This window comes from Anolis sagrei, chromosome 2 (genome assembly GCF_037176765.1).
Source record: "Anolis sagrei isolate rAnoSag1 chromosome 2, rAnoSag1.mat, whole genome shotgun sequence".
NCBI classification, from domain to species: domain Eukaryota; kingdom Metazoa; phylum Chordata; class Lepidosauria; order Squamata; family Dactyloidae; genus Anolis; species Anolis sagrei.
This window is the reverse complement of record NC_090022.1, coordinates 187414879-187434245: the sequence shown is the minus strand read 5'-3', so window position 1 is coordinate 187434245 and position 19367 is coordinate 187414879. Positions and strand designations below refer to the sequence as shown.

The window sequence follows — 19367 nt, the reverse complement described above, 5'->3', positions numbered from 1 at the left end:
ATTTCTGTGACTGAAAGATTGTGCTTTACCCAAGATCATGCAGTGGGTTTCTATAGCTGAGTGAAGATTCAAACCCCTGTCTCCCTGATCCTAGTCCAGCACTAACAACATAAGGCTACACTGTATGCTGCAATTAGTTTTAAGAGTAGTTCATTCATTCTGCACTTAATGGCAGGGGTCAAAATCTATAACAGGCTCCTATTGAATGGGGCTAGTAAACAAAACCATCGAATCAAAACCATAGAATCATAGAGTTGGAAGAGACCATACAGGCTATCTAATACAACCCCCTGCCATGCAGGAAAAGCACAATCAAAGTACCCCTGACAGATGACCATCCTTAGACACTACAATTCCGAGGACATCAAAAGTATAAAAAAGATTTGTGTGTAGTGACCTAGCATAGCCAAGACAAGAACATCACTCTACCAGAGTCCATGGATCAATAGGAAATAAAAGATGGGGGAAAGAGTGGACACAAAAAATGTGGCTGCATATTCTGCGTGTCGCTTGAATGTGCTTCAGTTTATTTTTGATCCAGGACAGGTCCTGGCATGCTACACAAACAGTTTCAACCTGACTCTGAACTGGTCATGCAACTGTTAAACTGGAGTGAAGAAAACATCAGCAATGTGCTTCTTAGCATGAAATGCACTATTGCTTTGGTCACAAGCAACTGGATGAGCCACCCATCACTTTTTTTTTTAAGTGTTGGAATTTAAGCTCTGGAGACCGGGGTTCAAATCCGCAGTCAGCCTCAATGAAAGGCAAACCTCCTTTTGAACAAATCTTACTCGCATAAGCTTTTCAAAGATGTATACTGATACTGGCAACAAAGATCCACATAGTTAAAGCAATGGTATTCCCCATAGTCACCTACGGATGTGAGAGCTGGACCACAGGGAAGGCTGAGCAAAGGAAGATAGATGCTTTTGAACTGTGGTGCTGGAGGAAAGTTCTGGGAGTGCCCTGGACTGCAAGAAGATCCAACCAGTCCATACTTCAGGAAATAAAGCCTGACTGCTCATTGGAGGAAAGGATATTAGAGGCAAAGATGAAGTACTTTGGCTACATCATGAGGAGACAGGAAAGCTTAGAGAAGACAATTATGCTGGGGAAAATGGAAGGAAAAAGGAAGAAGGGCCAACCAGGGGCAAGAAGGATGGATGGGATCCTTGAAGTGACTGAATTGACCTTGAAGGAGCTGGGGGTGCTGACAGCTGACAAGGAGCTCTGGCGTGGACTGGTCCATAAGGTCACGAAGAGTCGGAAATGACTGAACGAATGAATAACAACATACTGATATTTGTATATTCACATATGCATACATTGGAATGTCCTGTCAAAGGGTTCATTTGCAATTATTTTATTTGTATTTTAAATGCCACCTTATCTCCAGCCACTTGCACATGCCCTCTGTGCCATTTTTTGCCCCACACATAATAGATCTTTATGTTTCTACTCAGATGTAAGTGTCATTGATTTCAAGGGAACCAAACTTCTTCCAGGTAAAGGTTGTTTTGCCGTGGGAGGGAGGGTTAGTCTGGATTTTCTTCCAGCAGTTAAATGACGTGAGGGACCAATACTCTTTGGCAGAGAAGACTAAAGGCCTTGTAAAACTACATTCCCATGATTCCATTTCATTGAGCCATAGCAGCTAATGTGGTGTCAAGCTGCATTTATTCTACATTTTTGATGCACCTTAATCAGGATGCAGACCACACACTAAAAGAAAAACATTTAAAAAGCAAGGGTGAAAAATAAACCCAAAAGGCAATCTTTTTATATCCCAAATTTAACCCACGAGAGCAGGAGATAATAAGGAAGTCAGCAGACATCATGTGTCAACAGAAAAAAAGCATTTCAGTCCATGTAGATTGGACCAAACCTACCTATAAGCTGAAGCTACATGGCTGTGGAAGTAGAAGACATAAGTAGTAAATATAAATGACAATCTCCATTCCAAGATGCTCATACCCAAGGCAACAGGGTTTCTATTTGTCCCAATTCCTGGTCTTCAAAGTCTCATTGATACTAAACATAGAGGTTCCATGTATAGTTATTATAGCTGTTGGCAGACACACTTTGGCTATTGTGTGACATTCTTTAAAGCACGTTTGCTAAAAGTCGTTGCAAGATCATTTAACTGCCTAAAGGTATATGGGGCTTTAGGATTCCTTTTTTTCAGCTAATTTGTGTGGACTACCAGCCTATAGTGTATAGATATCTATTGTAGGGAACAGTAGAGGGGCAAAGATATGCTGTTCTCAAAGCATAGGTAACCCAAAGGAGCCTCTGGTGGCTCAATGGGTTAAAGCAGTGATTATCAACCTATGAGTCCCCAGGTTTTTTGGCCTGCTACTACCAGAAATCCCTGCCAGTTTCCCAGCTGTTAGGATTTCTGGTAGTTGAAGGCCAAAACATTAGGGGACCTACAGGTTGAGAACTACTGGGTTAAATCCTTGTGTCAGTGGGACTGCTGACCAAAAGGTCAGTGATTCAAATCCGGGGAGCTGGGTGAGCTGCCATTTGTCAACTCCAGCTTCTCATGCAGGAACATGAGAGAAGCCTCCCACAGGATGATAAATCATCCAGGTGTCCCTTGGACAATGTCCTTGCAGACGGCCAATCTTCTCACACCAGAAGCGACTTGCAGTTTCTCAAGTCGCACATGACACACACACAAAAAAGGGGGCAAATCGTTTTTATAAAATGGGCAAGACCCATAGCCATTTCCCTTTATTGTAATTCAGAGATTCCCTGCTACAAACAGCTGATCCATGAAGCTGAGGAAAGACTTAAAGCCAGTTATGTACTGTATATTACGGCATATAAGACGGCTGGGCGTATAAGACGACCTCTAACTTTTCCAGTTCAAATATAGAGTTTGGGATATACTCGCCGTATAAGACTACCCTTCTTCCAATGCACACCAAATAAATTTTTTAAAAGCATCAGATTTGATTTCAATATAGTAATTTTCCTATTACTGTACCTCCTTCTCAGATCTCACACATGCGCACCTGCACCGCCTCACTGCAGTCTTCAGAAGTGAGATCTGGGAGTCAGAGGAGGAGGTACGGTAATAGGATACAAGGGCAGGCCAGACAGGTAAAAGAGTTGTCTTTTTCTGGGCTCAGAGCCACTCTATTTCTTTTTTCATACCACGGGAGCCCTGGACACCTGCAGCTTGCTCTGCCCTTCACTTATACCTTCCCAGTGAGGTGCCCCTTCACCTCACCATCGGAACCGCATTAAGTCCACGAATCCTGCCATACTTGTACAGCGTCGCCCTTAATGCTTTCATACAGTCGCTGCATACGGCAGGGACACAGTCACTGCCATTTTTGAGCTCCCCCCACAATATGCAGCAACCACAGATCCTCCAATCCAGATTGATAGTTTCAGGACCCGCTCTATAAGACGACTCCTGGCGTATAAGACTACTCCCACATATAAGATGACTCCCATGTATAAGACGACTCCCGCGTATAAGACAACACCTGATTTTTGAGAAGATTTTCTTGGGTTAAAAAGTAATCTTATACACCATAAAATATGGGTAGTTCTCTCTCTCTCTCTCTCTCTCTCTCTCTCTCACACACACACACACACACACACACACACACACACATTCAGGGGTGGGCAGCTTTAGTAGATCCAGTGATTCAATGCATGGTCTTGGAATCCCACACCCACATGGTGGCAGTGTATGGGCAACGGGAAGTTTGGCAGCCTGATTTGCAGTTTTGTTGGACTATACCCAAAGTGTTTTGAGAGCAAATAGAGGAACCACACTCCAAGATGTCTCCATACATCATGACTCTCCTTGTTAGAGGGAAGGCCACTTTCAGAACTCTGAATTTAGCACGCACATTGATTTTTGGTACTGCAGTATGTAACTATGGGGGTTCATGCAAAGTATGGATTGAATGATGACTTGCTCTGTTCTTCATCTAGACTACCTCATGGATTAGTGTGAATTAAAATGGGGAAGTGACTGTGCATGTCTGCTTGTGCTCTTTGGGATAGACATGTAACAAATAGATATTACAAACATATTCAAACTTGCTCCAAGAATCTTCAACCTTGTGATAACTGCTGGAGGCTAGGCAGGCTTGGGGTTTGGAATAGTTGCTTTGTAACCAAAACGTAAGTACAGACATGGACTAAGTCTTTCCTGATCCAAGCCCAATCATGTCTTCCATGAGATCAGGAAGCCCTCTTAAAATGGCAATCCGGGGCAAGAGTCACAGCAACCTATTCCAGATTAAAATGAAGCACTTCAGTTTTCTCCTCTGTCTCACTTTGCCGGCACATGTCTACCAAGACTCCCTTCTTCTTTGCAATCCAAATCCCTGCCAAAGAATACAAACTCTGCCCCCCTTCCTCCCACACTCCAGTTGGTCCTAATAAAAATATTAAACTGCTTTTGATAACTGGAATACATTAGGAAAATAATGCACTTTTGCCCATTTATCCAATGCACATAATATTAAAATTGCTATATTTCTGGCTTATGATTTCAAGTCTGTAAGGCACTTTCATGAGAAAAGCGAGGCTGTACTTCTTTATGTGTTTTTGTTTCAACTCTTTCAAGTCATTGCCAATTTATGGAGAACCTATCACAGGGTTTTCTTGGCAAGTTCTGTTCAGAGGGACTTTACCCTTGCTGAGAGTGTGACTTGCCCGAGTCACCCAAGTAGGTTCCTGTGGCCAAGTGGGATTCAAACCCTGGTCTCTTAGAATTCAAACCCTGGTCTCTAAAAACCAACTATCAAGCCAATATATTATGCCAGCTCTCATTCTTTGGATAATAATCCCTAATTTAAATTTTCTGGTTTATCCAGATCAGGGGGCCTCAAGCTTTATAAGCCAAGGGTAGGTTCCCAGTCCCTCAAACTGTTGTGGGGCCAAACTATAATTTGGCGGGGTGGGGGGCATGAACAAATTCCTGTGCAAAATATTTAAAATGCAATATTTAAAATGAAGAGCAATTTTAACCAAAATAAACTTAGCAGTACTTTAGTGGGAAGCATGGACCAGCTTTTGCCTGATGAGATAGTCAAGTTAATTTGGATTGTTGTTGTTGTGTGCCTTCAAGTCATATCAGACTTAGGCTGACCTTAGGTCTAACATTTAGGGCAGTGGTTCCCAATGGACCACCAGTGGTCTGCAAGAACTAAAATATGGTCCGCGGTCTCACTGTTATTACACCAATTCAGCGAAAGCAACTGGTCTCGCAAAACCCTCTCATAGTGCAGAGGCTTTTTCTGTTTTCTGTACAGTTTTCTGTGGCCGAGTAGATGGCGACTACTGGGTGGCATATGTTCTGTATCAGAAACTAGAGCTGATGTGGTCTATCCAATGCAATTTTCTAAATCAGCACCTCAAATAACCAAACCAAATCTAAAGTTGATCAAAACTGATCAACCTTTTTGGTACTAATGTTGGAGAGTGGTCCTTGGTCAAAGTGGTCCCTGGTGATGTGGTCCTTAGGCAAGGGCTGAGTAAATGACCTTGGAGGGGTGCATCTGGCCCACAGGCCTTAGTTTTGGGACCCCTGCTCCAGAGCCACAAAGAGTAAAGGAAAAGAGTGCATGTGTTGTTAATCCCTTCATAAACAACAACAACAAAAGAAGGGAACAGAAAAAGAAAAAGTGAAAAAGCCCCTAAACTTTTCTTTGCTGCCGATAGCATCTCTGGAGTGCTCTGAGGCTTGGTAGCAGCAGTGGTGGAAAAAAAGATTGGTTTTGTGAGGCACCGAGGGAAGGGATGGGGTTAGGGGTTCAATTTGAATTTGGAAAGGAGCCATTCAGTGGTTTTGATGGCTTTAAGAAAAGTTATTCCAGGGTGGAAAAAGCTACATGTATTTTCCACTTTACTTTTTTTTTTCTCTTCAAGTCGACAGGAGGGAAAGGGACAACAACACAATGACAGGATTGTGTGAAAGACTGAGCTGGCACTTCGCGGGCAAAGGTTATGGGAAAAGGTGTTTATAAGAAATATACAAACATGAGCATCAAGGGAGTCATTGCTCATGGTCCGGGGCGCTGAAATCCTCTAAAATTACGCTGCCACGGTCTACATTTTCCATGCGCTTCAGTGCCCACAATGGAATGAGTTCTTGTAGAGTTATTTTTCACACACACCCCTTTTAAATACATATCATGCAAAAACCATTCAAGGGGGAAAGTAACAGCAGTCTTTTCTTTAAAAGCCTGTCTTAAAGGGATGGGGGCACCTAAAGGGTGAGTGAAACTCTCCAATAAAAAGAATTTGGCCTACCCTGAGAGACATTTCTTTTTGTTTCCATTTGAGACTGAGCTACAGCATTTCCAACCACAAAAGTTGGGCCAGTGTCCCCCACCTTCTCCCCAATCATAATATTAGGACAACTGAAGCTCTTTTAGCATGATTTTTGGGCCTTCAGGTTACAAAGAGGTCATGCCTGGGAGCATTATTTTTCTAACTTTGGGGTAAGAAGTCATCCCTGACTGGGTACCAGTAATGGAAGATAGCCCATTAAGTATTACTATCACTAAAAGCACCAGATCCCGCCTGATTGTGGAAACTAAACTGGGTCAGCCCTGGTTAGTATCTAGATGGGAGACCACCAACAAATATTGGGTGCTGGAAGGACTTGGCAAAACTACGTCTGAGTCTTCCTTGCCCAAGAAAACCCTATGAAATTCAATGTTTTTCTTTCCAGCATTTCATATCCAGCAACTTTACAACAGTTATTCCTATTTACAGAACAGAGATAGAGTGAGACTACAACAACAAGCAGAGATTTGCATCACGCTGACCTGCTCGAAGCTTCTAATCTATAACTGAAAAAGTTAGGATTTGTTTTAATCCCCATATCCTCTAGACAACCTGACCATAGCTATGTTGACTGGGGATTCTAGGGGTTGTAATATGAAAAAGATCTCTTCTATGCTCTGCTTGTATGCCATGTGAGTTAATGTAGAATTACATCTGGTGCCTGATTCTAAACCTATAACTCATAATGCAATTTATAACCCACAATATTATCCAAAGCAAATTTTGAAAAAATATACATTGACAGAAGTTAATATTGTGAAAATGTAATCCCAACTGATCATGTTCATCTTCAATTATATATAACAGGTTGTTCAAAGAATTTACAATGTAAAGAGAAAAGCTTCTGGTAAGCAGGTTGCCTTTGGCCATGTTCACCCATCATGTTATAATTCAATGAAATCTGGGTTGTGATATCTCAGTCCACCTTGTTAGCAAGCCCTGATTTGCTAAACAGCCACAAACCACAATCTGAATCTATGTTTTGTTTTTGGCTTACAAACTCTGGCTGATTTCAACTACGAATTCGAAAATTTGTCCAAACCTGCAGGCATAGCTTATCCTTGTCCTGTTTTTTCACATGTGCAGTCTGAAAAAGTAGCTGACAAATGGGTTTAGAGCAGTGATTCTCAACCTGTGGGTCCCCAGGGGTTTTGACCTACAACTCCCAGAAATCCCAGCCAGTTTACTAGCTGTTAGGATTTCTAGGAGATGAAAGACAAAACATCTGGGGGCCCACAGGTTGAGAACCACTGGTTTAGCGAGAACCATAGTTTGGCCATTTGTTGTGCAGTTTGCGGTGTCAGCAATAAACCATGAGCGACACAAACAATGGCTTAATGTCATCTGTGAAGGTACCTATGTGTCCAAGTGGAACAGAACAAAAGCCTGAAGCAAACCTAAGCTGTAATCCACAACCCTGATTTCTGGTATTTGTATTAAACAGCAAACCAAGCTTCCCTCCCATGGATGATGGAGGATAGAGAGAACACATGAGTCCAAAGATTACCACTGTTCACTCACACATGGGCCAACTTCAATTGCAATCACAATAAGTCATATTAAGGACTATCTCCTTTGCTCCTATTTAGAGTAACACCGCTCAAAACAAAATAGCTTCAAGGTGTAATTGCCTCAGCTAATATTAGTCTTCACCCATTAAGCCACTGGAATCAGAAGTGGATTAATTAACCAATGAAAATTTATAGCCTTTTTGTTACAGTTACAGATAAAACATATGCTGTATTCCTTCGATTCTAAGGCACACTTTTCCCTCTATATAAACTTCTTTAAAAAGGGGCATGTCTTAGACTTATGGGTGTGTACACATACATACATACACACATACATACGCACACATGCTGTTGGTGGTACTGAAATTAGTGTGAATCTTACAATCAATGGCGATTTAGAATGGAAGAAATACAATATTTATGTTTTTAGTGAGAAATGTAAATGTTTGTTCCTTTATTTTCAACTTCATTGTACAACCTTGGCTCTCATTAACCTATACATGTGTACTCATAGGTTAAATGAGTCCCACTGAATTCCTTAGCCTGCCTTACCAGCTAAGCAGATATCAACAGCAGTCTAAGGAAGCACAGACATATGGTGAGTTACATATAAGTACAAATTTTAGCTACAATCATGCATACAAGTCATTCTTATCCCACTGAGGTCAATGGGATATGTACAGCTCGAACCTCACAACACAGTAACACTGATGTACATCTGGGGGATATAGTTAAATCAATGGTATTCCCCATAGTAACCTACGAATGTGAGAGCTGGACCATAGGGAAGGCTGAGTGAAGGAAGATAGATGCTTTTGAACTGGGGTGCTGGAGGAAAATTCTGAGAGTGCCCTGGACTACGAGAAGATCCAACGAGTCCATACTTCAGGAAATAAAGCCTGACTGCACTGAAGGGAAGGATAGTAGAGGCAAATATGAAGTATTTTTGCCACATCATGAGAACACAGGAAAGCTTAGAGAAGACAATGATGCTGGGGAAAATGGAAGGAAAAAGGAAGAGGGGCCGACCAAGGGCAAGATGGATGGATGGGATCCTTGAAGTGACTGGCTTGACCTTGAAGGAGCTGGGGGTGGCTGTGGCCGACAGGGAGCTCTGGTGTGGGCTAATCCATGAAGTCACAAAGAGTCGGAAGCAACTGAACAAATAAACAACAACAAATTGTTGGGAATTGTGGGAGCTGAACTCCAAAACACTTGGGAGGACCAAAGGTTGAGAACCATTGGTCTAATGTATTCTAAATCAGTGGCTCTTTTAAAATCTTTTATCAGGACTGTTTTCTGTAGAGTGTATTGGATAGCTAGGAAGGATTTCATCATAAGAGTTTGTGCCTCATCAGGTTTTACATTAAGCACCAAGAGGATAAGATCACTAGCAGTGCACTACTTAGCGGAATGAGCTATGCACATAAGCATCAAGGCTAAGAAAACGAAAGACAAGGCTCTAACAGTCAAGACATCTCCATGGACAGCTAAAACTAGGACTGCTGTCAAGGAGACAGACAATGAAGGATGTCATCACCACATATACATCATGCTCTTATGAAACCGGAGGCTTGAAAACAAACATAAAAAGACAAATGTCTTTAAGAACAGAAGTTTTCGAGCACTGTCTGGAGCTAGAATGTGATAACACAGAAATCAGACTAAGAAGATATGCTTCCAGAATCGAGGCTGTGTGAAACTTAGGGGGAAACTGCCTGTGTTGTTCACTAGCATGTACAATCATTATGTGTCTGTAATCCCATTCGCCAGACTCCCTGACACACTTCACACCACCTTTCACCTTTCTATGTACCTTGAAGATCTGACACACTCTGGCAGGCAAAGAACCTTTTTGGCTTGGCCAGCTGTGTTTACCTGTAGTTATGGTAGGGGAATCAGGAGTGTTACAGCATGTGAATAAATAGATTAATGTGCTTTGCTCTGGCCCCGCCACTTGACCTTGTTCCCTTCCATTAGTAAAACTCTGCATTACTATACATTCCTGGACTAAACGCTGACACTGAAAATAAGACTTGGCTCAGACTTTTGAGTTCTTGTATCCCGGCTCTTGAACTTCTCTGTCCTTATGGTCATACAGACAATATGCTCCCTTTGTTCTTCCCACAGTGTAGCCTAAAGAGAGCTAATATTCCTTTTCTTGGTAGTGGCTGCCAATGCTTAAATTAACATGTGTTAACTTGGCCAGATTTCCACATGTTGATGGTGCTTTCTAGTTACATTGGACTAGTGCTCTCTTACAATTGCTGGGGACAGTGAGAGCTGCCAGTAGTGGCTAATGACCTCTTTCGGTAAGACTCTATATTGAATCCATTTTTAGATTCAATAGATTGGATAATTCATTTCACATTCAGATTGAAAATTGTACTACTACACTGACATGGAAGCCAAGTGCTGCCATTGGGAGTTTCTCCCTGCTATATCTGGTAACGACCCTATAGGTCAGGGGTCCTCAAACTAAGGCCCGGGGGCTGGATACGGCCCTCCAAGGTCATTTACCCGGCCCTCGCTCAGGGTCAACTTAAGTCTGAAACGACTTGAAAGCACACAACAATAACAACAGCAACAATCCTATCTCATCAGCCAAAAGCAAGTCCACACTTCCAATTGAAATACTAATAAGTTTATATTTGTTAAAACTGTTCTTCATTTTAATTATTAAGTGTTTTTGCACTACAAATAAGATATGTGCAGTGTGCATAGGAATGCATTCATTTTTTTTCAAATTATAATCTGGCCCTCCACCAGTTTGAGGGACTGTGACCCAGTCCTCTGTTTAAAAAGTTTGAGGACTCCTGCTATAGGTTAACAAATGCTGACCTAAGCTCACAAGGAACTACTAGAAACAACAACAATAATTTATTTGTATTATGCCCTATCTCCCAGAAGGGACTCGGGGCGATTTTGGCAACCACAAACACAAAGGAAAGCGTTAAATGCCTTAAAAGTAGCCATAAACACAAATACAATAACGACCCACTTGAATCCCAAAGTGAACCAACATCTAACCGCGAATTGTAACATAAAAATAAAATTACATAATCCAATTAAATTAGTAGCAGAAAAGTCATTTACCATATTCCCATATCACCTAACTGACCTTAAGAGGGACTCAGGATGGAGTCTGGCATCTCAGTAATCCATTCAGAAGTTACACACGATGGAGTCAGATGCACTCAATTACTCTGTGTTAGTGCCTATAGCGAAGTGCTTTAGTGAGCTTGAACTTGGAATAGTAACAATTAACAGGCATGGAGACTGGGGTTTGGACTAGCATTCACATGTTAGGGATTATGTTATACACATGTTCATTTGTGTGAGTGTATGTGGGTGTGTTCTTATTTTTTATTTGTATTTCCTGCAAAATATTAAAGGAGGCATACACAGTCCCTGTCCTCTCTCTTCACAATAGGACAGCCTAAGACCGTGGTTCTCAACCTGTGGGTTCCCAGGTGTTTTGGCCTACAATTCCCAGAAATCCCAGACAGTTTATCAGCTGTTAGGATTTCTGGGAGTTGGAGGCCAAAACATCTGGGGAACCACAGGTTGAGAACCACTGGCCTAAAAGACAGTGGCTGGCCTGTGCTCCACCGGTGAATTTCACAGCCAAGTGAGGATTTGAATCTAGATGTCCCTAGTCCTGTTTCACCACTCTAACCATTACACCTTCCTCCTAATAATTCTTTGGACGGGTATGCAGATACATGTCTCTTGTTTTCAATCTCCCAGTTCATAGCTGAATGCTGGAAGGCGCTTGCCATGGGTGTGGCTGCTTTAGTGTACCCACAGAGTGTGAAACATAGGAACTGGCTCCCCAACCCATCCCACATGGGAACAAGCCCACAAGCTTGAGCAATAAAAACAAAACAATCCCTAAAGAAGTTCTTGAGCTGAGCACCTGGGAGCAAGGCCCTTCCCCTGACTGGCAGCACTGCATTCCTGAGCCCGTCAGCACCAGTCCCTAACCCTTTCCTCACCATCTGCCCGCATCTTCCTCTCTTTCTCAATCTCTTTCCCATTAATAGTCTCCAAAGGCAGGGGCGGCTCAACGCATTACGCAAAGAAAGCATTTGCAGTATAGTTGATTTTGCCCAGGGGCACTCTTGAGGCACTCTTGGGGGAAAATAGACCTTGACATATGCGAGTTGTAGTTACTGGGATGTATAGTTCACCTAAAATCAAAGAGCATTCTGAACTCCGCCAATGATGGAATTGAACCAAATATGGCACACAGAACTCCCATGACGAAGAGAAAATATATATCAATGATTGGTTGGGCGGGCGGGGGGGCAGGGCACAAAATACTGTTTGTTTATCGTTGAAATTTACCTAGGGCCGCCTCTGTCCACAGGCCAAGGAGAGAAGCGCAAAAGAACAAAAGATTGGAGAAATTTCTGTTTTGATCACAAAATTTTGTTGCAGATACAGGCCCATAGCCAGGATTTTGATGGGGGGCTGTGTTTGATTTGGGGGGGGGGGTCTCAGTATCTACCCTAGCAAACCTTTTGTATCATTATCCCAATACCCCCATGTATATGGGATATATTGAGCATGGTGATCAGATCATGCTAGGAATAAACATAACAGTTTAAATAAAGTACCAGTAAGGCCTCTGCGCGGACCACTCTGAGAATTTCGAGGGGGGCTAAAGCCCCTCAAGCCCGCCCCCCTCCGACTACGGGCCTGTGCAGACATGAAGCAACCAAGCCAGAAGTTTCAAACATATGGTGTGAAGTCATACATCAGAGCCCCCTGTGGTGCAATGGGTTACCCTTGTGCTGGAAGGACTGCTGACCGATAGGTCAGTTTTTTGAATCTGGGGAGAATGGGTTGAGCTCCCTCTGTCAGCTCCAATTCCCCATGCGGGGACATGAGAGAAGACTTCCACAAGGATGGTAAAACATCAAACATCCGGGCATCCCTAGGCATCTCTATCACTGATCTATAGTGCTTTCTGTGAGGCGGCAGAGCATGATTTGTGCCAAGGCTTCCAAGTCCTCAAGCAAGTGTCTGTGTTGAATACTTGAGCTCTACACTGAAATGTGCAGAAGCATACAGAAATGACAGTACCTCTGAGCAAGTGCAATGCACATTGTTTTAATCACTAGCTACAGAGAGATTATATATGCCAACAATTATAGGGGAAGGTCTGCAGATTACAAGAGAATATTTTTAACTGCAATATGGGGCTGATCAATCTGTGGTTCTCCAGATTTTGCAGGACCACAGTTCCCATAAATCCTGGACATACATCAAAATCAGAGCAAATCTGTGGATCCCACTCTAGGAGAAAGGTGGCATACCAAATAAATAAGTAAACAAACAAACAAATATTGTGTTCATTGAGAGATGGGAGCTGCAGTCCCCAAATATCTGGGTAGTCACATGTTCTCCATCCATACCATGAAATATATATTATGCACATATAGACAGGCACCTATATGCAAGTGACAAGCAAAGCAGACAGACTTACGTAATATTGTTTAGTTAAATGTTTTGGTTGCCACCTGAGTCAGTAACATAGTTTAGATTTCAAACCTTGTTCTAGGAGCCAAAATACATAATATGCTAGGGACAGAGAGGATCTCAGGAAGGAGACATTTGTTATGTAAGTGCCAGATAGATAAACATTTCCTTATGCTGAAATAAGAAGTCGGGGGTTGGACTAGATGGTCCACGTGGTATCTTCCAAATCTATGATTCTATGAAATAGCTGAATTTTGAATCTGAGGTGGTTTTGAGAATCCCCCCAAATACAACTTCCTCCTCCAAATTCATCAAGTTGACAAAGAATATTGAAATGTAAAAAAAAAGGGGGGGGGGGTAAGAAGAACATGAAATTAATATGTCTGGACCAAGACCGATGACACTGGGGCAAAAGTAATACAAATGGATTGGATATTTCTAGCATAAGGAATGCCTGGAAAAATTGAGACACAATTTATCCATCTGTTATTATGTGATAGACTATTTAGTCTGACAAACAAACACGTTTTTTATGGTGGCTTGGTTTTTAGGCTTGGTCCTGGATTATTTGGAGCACTGATTCAGAAAATAGCATTGGATAGCCCGCATCAGCTCTAGTTTCTTAGATATGGTTATCATGGTTTTCTATGGGTGAGCAGATGGAAACTGGTAGGTGGCGTATATTCTGTATCTCAAAAACTAGAGTTGATGGGGGGAAAACCGGTGCCATTTTTGGAATCAGCAGGTCAACCATGCCCAGAAACAGGGCTGATATTTGAGGCACCAAAATGTGTGTTGGCCAGTGCTATGTATCCATTTACAAGCCATGCTTGTGCTCGTTCAGAGCACATTTCCACGGAGAGGTTAAAAATAGGGCATCCAAGGAGAATGCCTTTCTTAGTGGCTTCCAAGAGTGGTAATTATCAGTTATGCGTTCAGGGGGGAAATCCAGCCCCCATACCATTTTCCTGACATAAATCATATACAATTATACCCACCCAAAGCCGCTATTTGCCTCGTTAGGCAAAACGTGCAGAAGAGGCCTCAAAGCCCTTGCAGATATACACTCTTTTGGCTTAGGTCCAAGCAAGGGTTGACAACATAACATGCTTTATGGCAAGGAGGAAAACGCCTTTTGTAGAACACCCAAATGCTTCTCAGTGATGGTCCAGAAAGCCAAATGGAGGTTCTAAATGAATCACTATACAGTATTTAGTGCCAGTAACTCAGGTCCCTTGGCAAAATGGGATGCACCTGCATGAATAAGTACTCCTCAGATGAAAACCATACCAGGCATCCCAGGTCCCATTCCCTATCCTGAAATATCATAAACACTCTGAGTTCCCCCTGGGGTGAGAGAAAGCAAGCAGGGGCGGCTCAACCCATTTGCAGTATAGTTGATTTTGCCCAGGGGTGCTCTTGAGGCACTCATGGGGGAAAATAGACCTTGGCATATGCGAGTTGTACTTACTGGAATGTATAGTTCACCTATAATCAAAGAGCATTCTGAACTCCACCAATGATGGAATTGAACCAAATATGGCACACAGAACTCCCACGACGAACAGAAAATATATATCAGTGATTGGTTGGGGGGGCGGGGGGGGGGGGGGGGCGCCAGCATACTGTTTGCTTACCGTTGAAAATTACCTAGGGCCACTTCTGAAAGTGAGATATAAATATAGTAAATAAATAACCCAATTATTTCTCGCAATGCTAGGAAGAGTAATCAGACATTCCTCACAGGACTATCAGGTCATTTAGCTCAATTATTCTCCTATGGGAGACTGGCAATCATTTCTTTCCCAATGTGCCAAGGACTGGCACCAAATCTGGACCATTGTCTTCAATCTTCCTTCCTTTCCTCCTTCGTTGAGACATCTAAATGTCCAACTTTCAGCTATAAATTCCAAGATTCCATAGGATGTGGCCACAGAAGTTCAAGTGGAATACAGAACAAACCCTGTTTGCACGGGAGATACATTCTTGAATCAAACTATAATAGTGTGGTGGTTTCCTCCAGCTCTCCAATTCACTGCTAACAGCTTTGCACCAGTTCACCTCTGCAAAGATACTGAATAAACAATCAATAGTGTTTATTATTATTATTATTATTATTATTATTATCCAGCTATATTCTCAGAATTGAGACCCAAAGCTTCTCACACTTCTCATTACTGAAAATGCACAGGGAAGAAGCAACTCTGCCAATCCATGGACAAACCATAGCCAGAAACCGGACCGTTCTTACATACTTTTATAATAAATACACGCTACCAAGAACTGCAGGAAAAAAAACTACAGAAGGATGCTGAGAAAGTATCCAGTTACCTCCTGCGCCACACAGAGTGGTGGTGACCTACATGAACAAAATCTCCCAATCTTCTCATATTTGCCTTCAAAACATCTCCTGAGATATACGTCAGCAGCATATTACTCCCATAAAGATGACGCCGACAGAAAGAAATTTACTCCAGGCCACATTCTAGAGGATGAGTCCAGCAATAAGAATTCAGGACAAGTCTTAAGTGTACAGGGTATTACTTTCTCTGCTACTCCATTCCCTGCTTTTAACTAAAATAAAAGTATGGGGAAATCCCTGAATGAACAAAAGCTGTTTTTTCTTGTGCAAGATTCTCCAACTTATCATCTTCCAAATGTATGTCTACACCTCCAAATATGCCCAGCCAGTTTGACATTTGCCATTCTTGGTTGAGGAAAACAATTGGAGGGCAGGAGGTTGAAGAAAACTACTCTAACCCCATTTATCCCCAGACCCACTGATACATTAGCTACTTTGTTTTACTTTACATTCTCAGTCTCCAATTTCTAAATTTCTAGCTGCAGTTTGAAGCTAGATTTGAACTTCATTAAATGCTCAATGTAGATGTTTTCTCCACCTTGAGCATTTAATGAAGTTCAAATCTAGCTTCAAACTGCACTCACAGACAATGGACTCCCAAAAAAAAGCACACAAAAGATGTATGCCTGCTGTAGATGTGGGCAAAACGTCAGGAGAGAATGCTTCTGGAAAATGGCCATACAGCTTGGAAAACTCACTGCAAACCAGCAATTCCAACCATGAAAGCATTCAACAACACACAAAAGAAAGTCCTTGATGTGCATCAGTGGTCTGTAGTTTTTGTATCACCATCCAGGCCTCAAAACTGGTTCCAGGATTTACTGTATCTGTGCAGTGCAACCACTTTCTTCAAACTGCAATAAGTGCTCAGTGTAGATGGGCCTAAGTGGAAAAATCATGGGTAAGTTGATCCTTCATCCACCGATTCAACCAACCACAAATAAAAAATATTCAGGAGGGAAAAAAATCTAAAAAGTAAATCCTTATTTTTCTGCACATTGAGCACAACACTGGTGTGTAGGTATATTCTCTACACTCTCCCTCCATTTCACAGATCCTTAAGTTCATTTGAGTTGTTTGCCATTTTATAAGGTGTACAATTTTACTAAAGAATAGGTCTTCAGCATTCATGGATTTGGGTATCCACCAGGAACCTGGAACCAAACTCCAGCAGATATCAAGAGCCTACTGTATGTTGGACATGTTGTGATAATAATAACTGGAACATCTCCTACTGTTACTTATTTAACCAATCATTTTAGTCTTCCCAATTAAAAGTGCCCCTGTTACAGCAGCTTCCCCATCCACAAAGGGACATATACCTAGATCCATATTCATAAAGGCACAACCCAATAGGAAAAGGACAGAAAGGAAAAAGCTAGGCACACTTGTCCACAAACTAAAACAACAACACATTTCAGCAATATCTTTGTTAAGAGCAATCAAAATACCCAAAATGTGTAGCAGCTTTTGAATTTTCCTGAACTCATCATCAGAGTCGGCTAAAATGAAGGGAAAGAGGAAACAGAAAACTCCCAAAGTCAGGCCAGATGTTGGAGCCACAAAGTTTATATATAAAAACAGAGATTGCAGAAGGAAAGGATTAAAGCACCCGCTCAGTGCTCTCCTACTTCTATCCAAAATCAATGACAATACTAAAGTAAAAGCAAAAATCAAGGGACAGTCCACACCTCCTCAAAACAAAGACCTATTGTATCCCCAACACCTTGCAAAATCTCTCACCTGACTAAAACTCTCTCCTCCTTTCTTGCTTGCATTTGGAGGGCCAGGCAGTGTCGCAGGAGACAAAGCTGGAAAACTATACCAAAATCCAGCACTGAAATTGCAACTGAGCCACAGGTTCACTTCCCACTCCTGGGCAAGTTCACTTCCAAGCTAAACTGTGCTCAGGGCAGTTATAAAGGTAAGATAAGAATATACAGTGCAACATGCCTTGAGGGCAGGGAAGGGATGCTGCTCTCTAAATAAAATAAAACTGTTGCCTGGTTACACCGTGCCAGAATGACACAAGGGTGAAACTAATAATATGTTCTCAAAGTTCATCTAGTAGGTGATGCCTATGTCCACATATCCAGTGGAACAGGCAGTGGTTTCTAAAACCCAATGGGTGTGGAGATTGGGGGGGAAAGGAGAAAGGAGAGAGACAATTGCCCTGCGGACATTGAAACTGGAACCATGTAACATACGGACCTGGATGTAGCCATGAGGTCTTTCTATACCTCTGGTATTTTTGTGCTATGAATACACATTTGTTTTTTCCTCAGGCTGTACAGAGTCTATACATTTTCCCTTTTGTTATTGAGGTATTACACTCAAGTTAAGTATTATAACCAACCTAGCAGTTCGAAAACATGCAAATGTGAGTAGATTAATGGGTATCACCCTGGTGGGAAGGTAACGCCGCTCCATGCAGTCATGCTGGCCACATGACCTTGGAGGTGTCTACGGACAATGCCGGCTCTTTGGCTCAGAAATGGAGATGAGCACCAACCCCCAGAGTTGGACACAACTGAACTTAATGTCAGGGGAAAATCTTTACCTTTACTTAAGTATTATAGGTATCTGGGGAAATGCAACGTCGCCTTTCCAGGCAGTGCAAATTAGGAGTGTTGATGATTACTTCTGTATGGAATAGCTTTGCTCAAAACCACCTACTGGGTATTTCTAAGTCCGCAGTCCTTTATTAGGATCATCCCAGTATAGCCCCTGGTGGTGCAGTGGATTAAACCCCTGTGCCGGCAGGACTGAAGACCGACAGGTCGCAGGTTCGAATCCAGGGAGAGGCAGATGAGCTCCCTCTATCAACTCCAGCTCCTCATGCAGGGACATGAGAGAAGCCTCCCACAAGGATGACAAAAACATCAAATCATCCTGGCATCCCCTGGGCAACGTCCTTGCAGACAGCCAATTTTCTCACACCAGAAGCGATTTGCAGTTTCTCAAGTCGCTCCTGACACGACAAAAAAAAAGTATAGCCATAAAATTGCGGACTCTGAGATCACCAGATTTCTTCAACAAAAGAAATGCGGCCAAAAGCACCAAGGTGTGTCTCTGTGTAACAAAGGGAAGGGGTCAAAGCTGAATTGATGAAGTTTGCATAGTGAGGATCTCAGCATACAGTAGAGGAAGAGGCCCAAACGTAAATGGATTAAGCGTGCACTAGGTGTCATGCAGGTTTCAGATTACACTGAGGGCCATTGGGATAAATGTGTGAGGACCGCATTTTTGAAAACATAAAATGCAGTGGCTCGCCATGCAGACTCACAAAGCATCTGCAACTGCTGAAAATGACTGGACTTCAAGACACATGGGACTTTCCCAGGTTGGCGTTCAAACAGCTGAGGCAAGAGACCAATCCTCAGGAGCAAGAGTTTTGCTGAAAAGGAGAACTGGACTTCTCATGGATTCATGAGAGGGAATTTATTAAGTTGCTTGCAACCTTTTCCATGCCAGGTGTGACAAGGCATTCCCACAGAAATCAAAGTGTATACGATGCAGGAACCCCACCTCTGATTGCATCTGGTCACCCTAACCTCACCCCAGATAATTAGTGGCATTATGGCAACATGTAAAACTGTGGTCCTATCCTGCTGTGTGTTATGTGCACACACATGGCTGTGTTGTGAGGTTACCTCATTAAGCTCTCACATTGTAGAGCA

At 42.4% G+C, this 19367-nt stretch overlaps 1 protein-coding gene across 3 annotated transcripts in view; it reads right to left on the bottom strand.

Annotated features, from left to right (window-relative positions):
• The window catches only part of RARG (retinoic acid receptor gamma), a 179415-nt gene that overhangs the window by 117702 nt on the left and 42346 nt on the right, over window positions 1–19367 (bottom strand). Inside the window, exon 1 of one of the 3 annotated variants that reach the window (XM_067464261.1) lies at window positions 17431–17517. The exons of the other annotated variants lie outside the window; for them this stretch is intronic. The gene's annotated coding sequence lies outside the window, so the exon portion shown is untranslated. Of the gene's footprint in view, window positions 1–17430; window positions 17518–19367 lie in introns of those variants that run through there. 3 annotated transcript variants of the gene reach the window in all.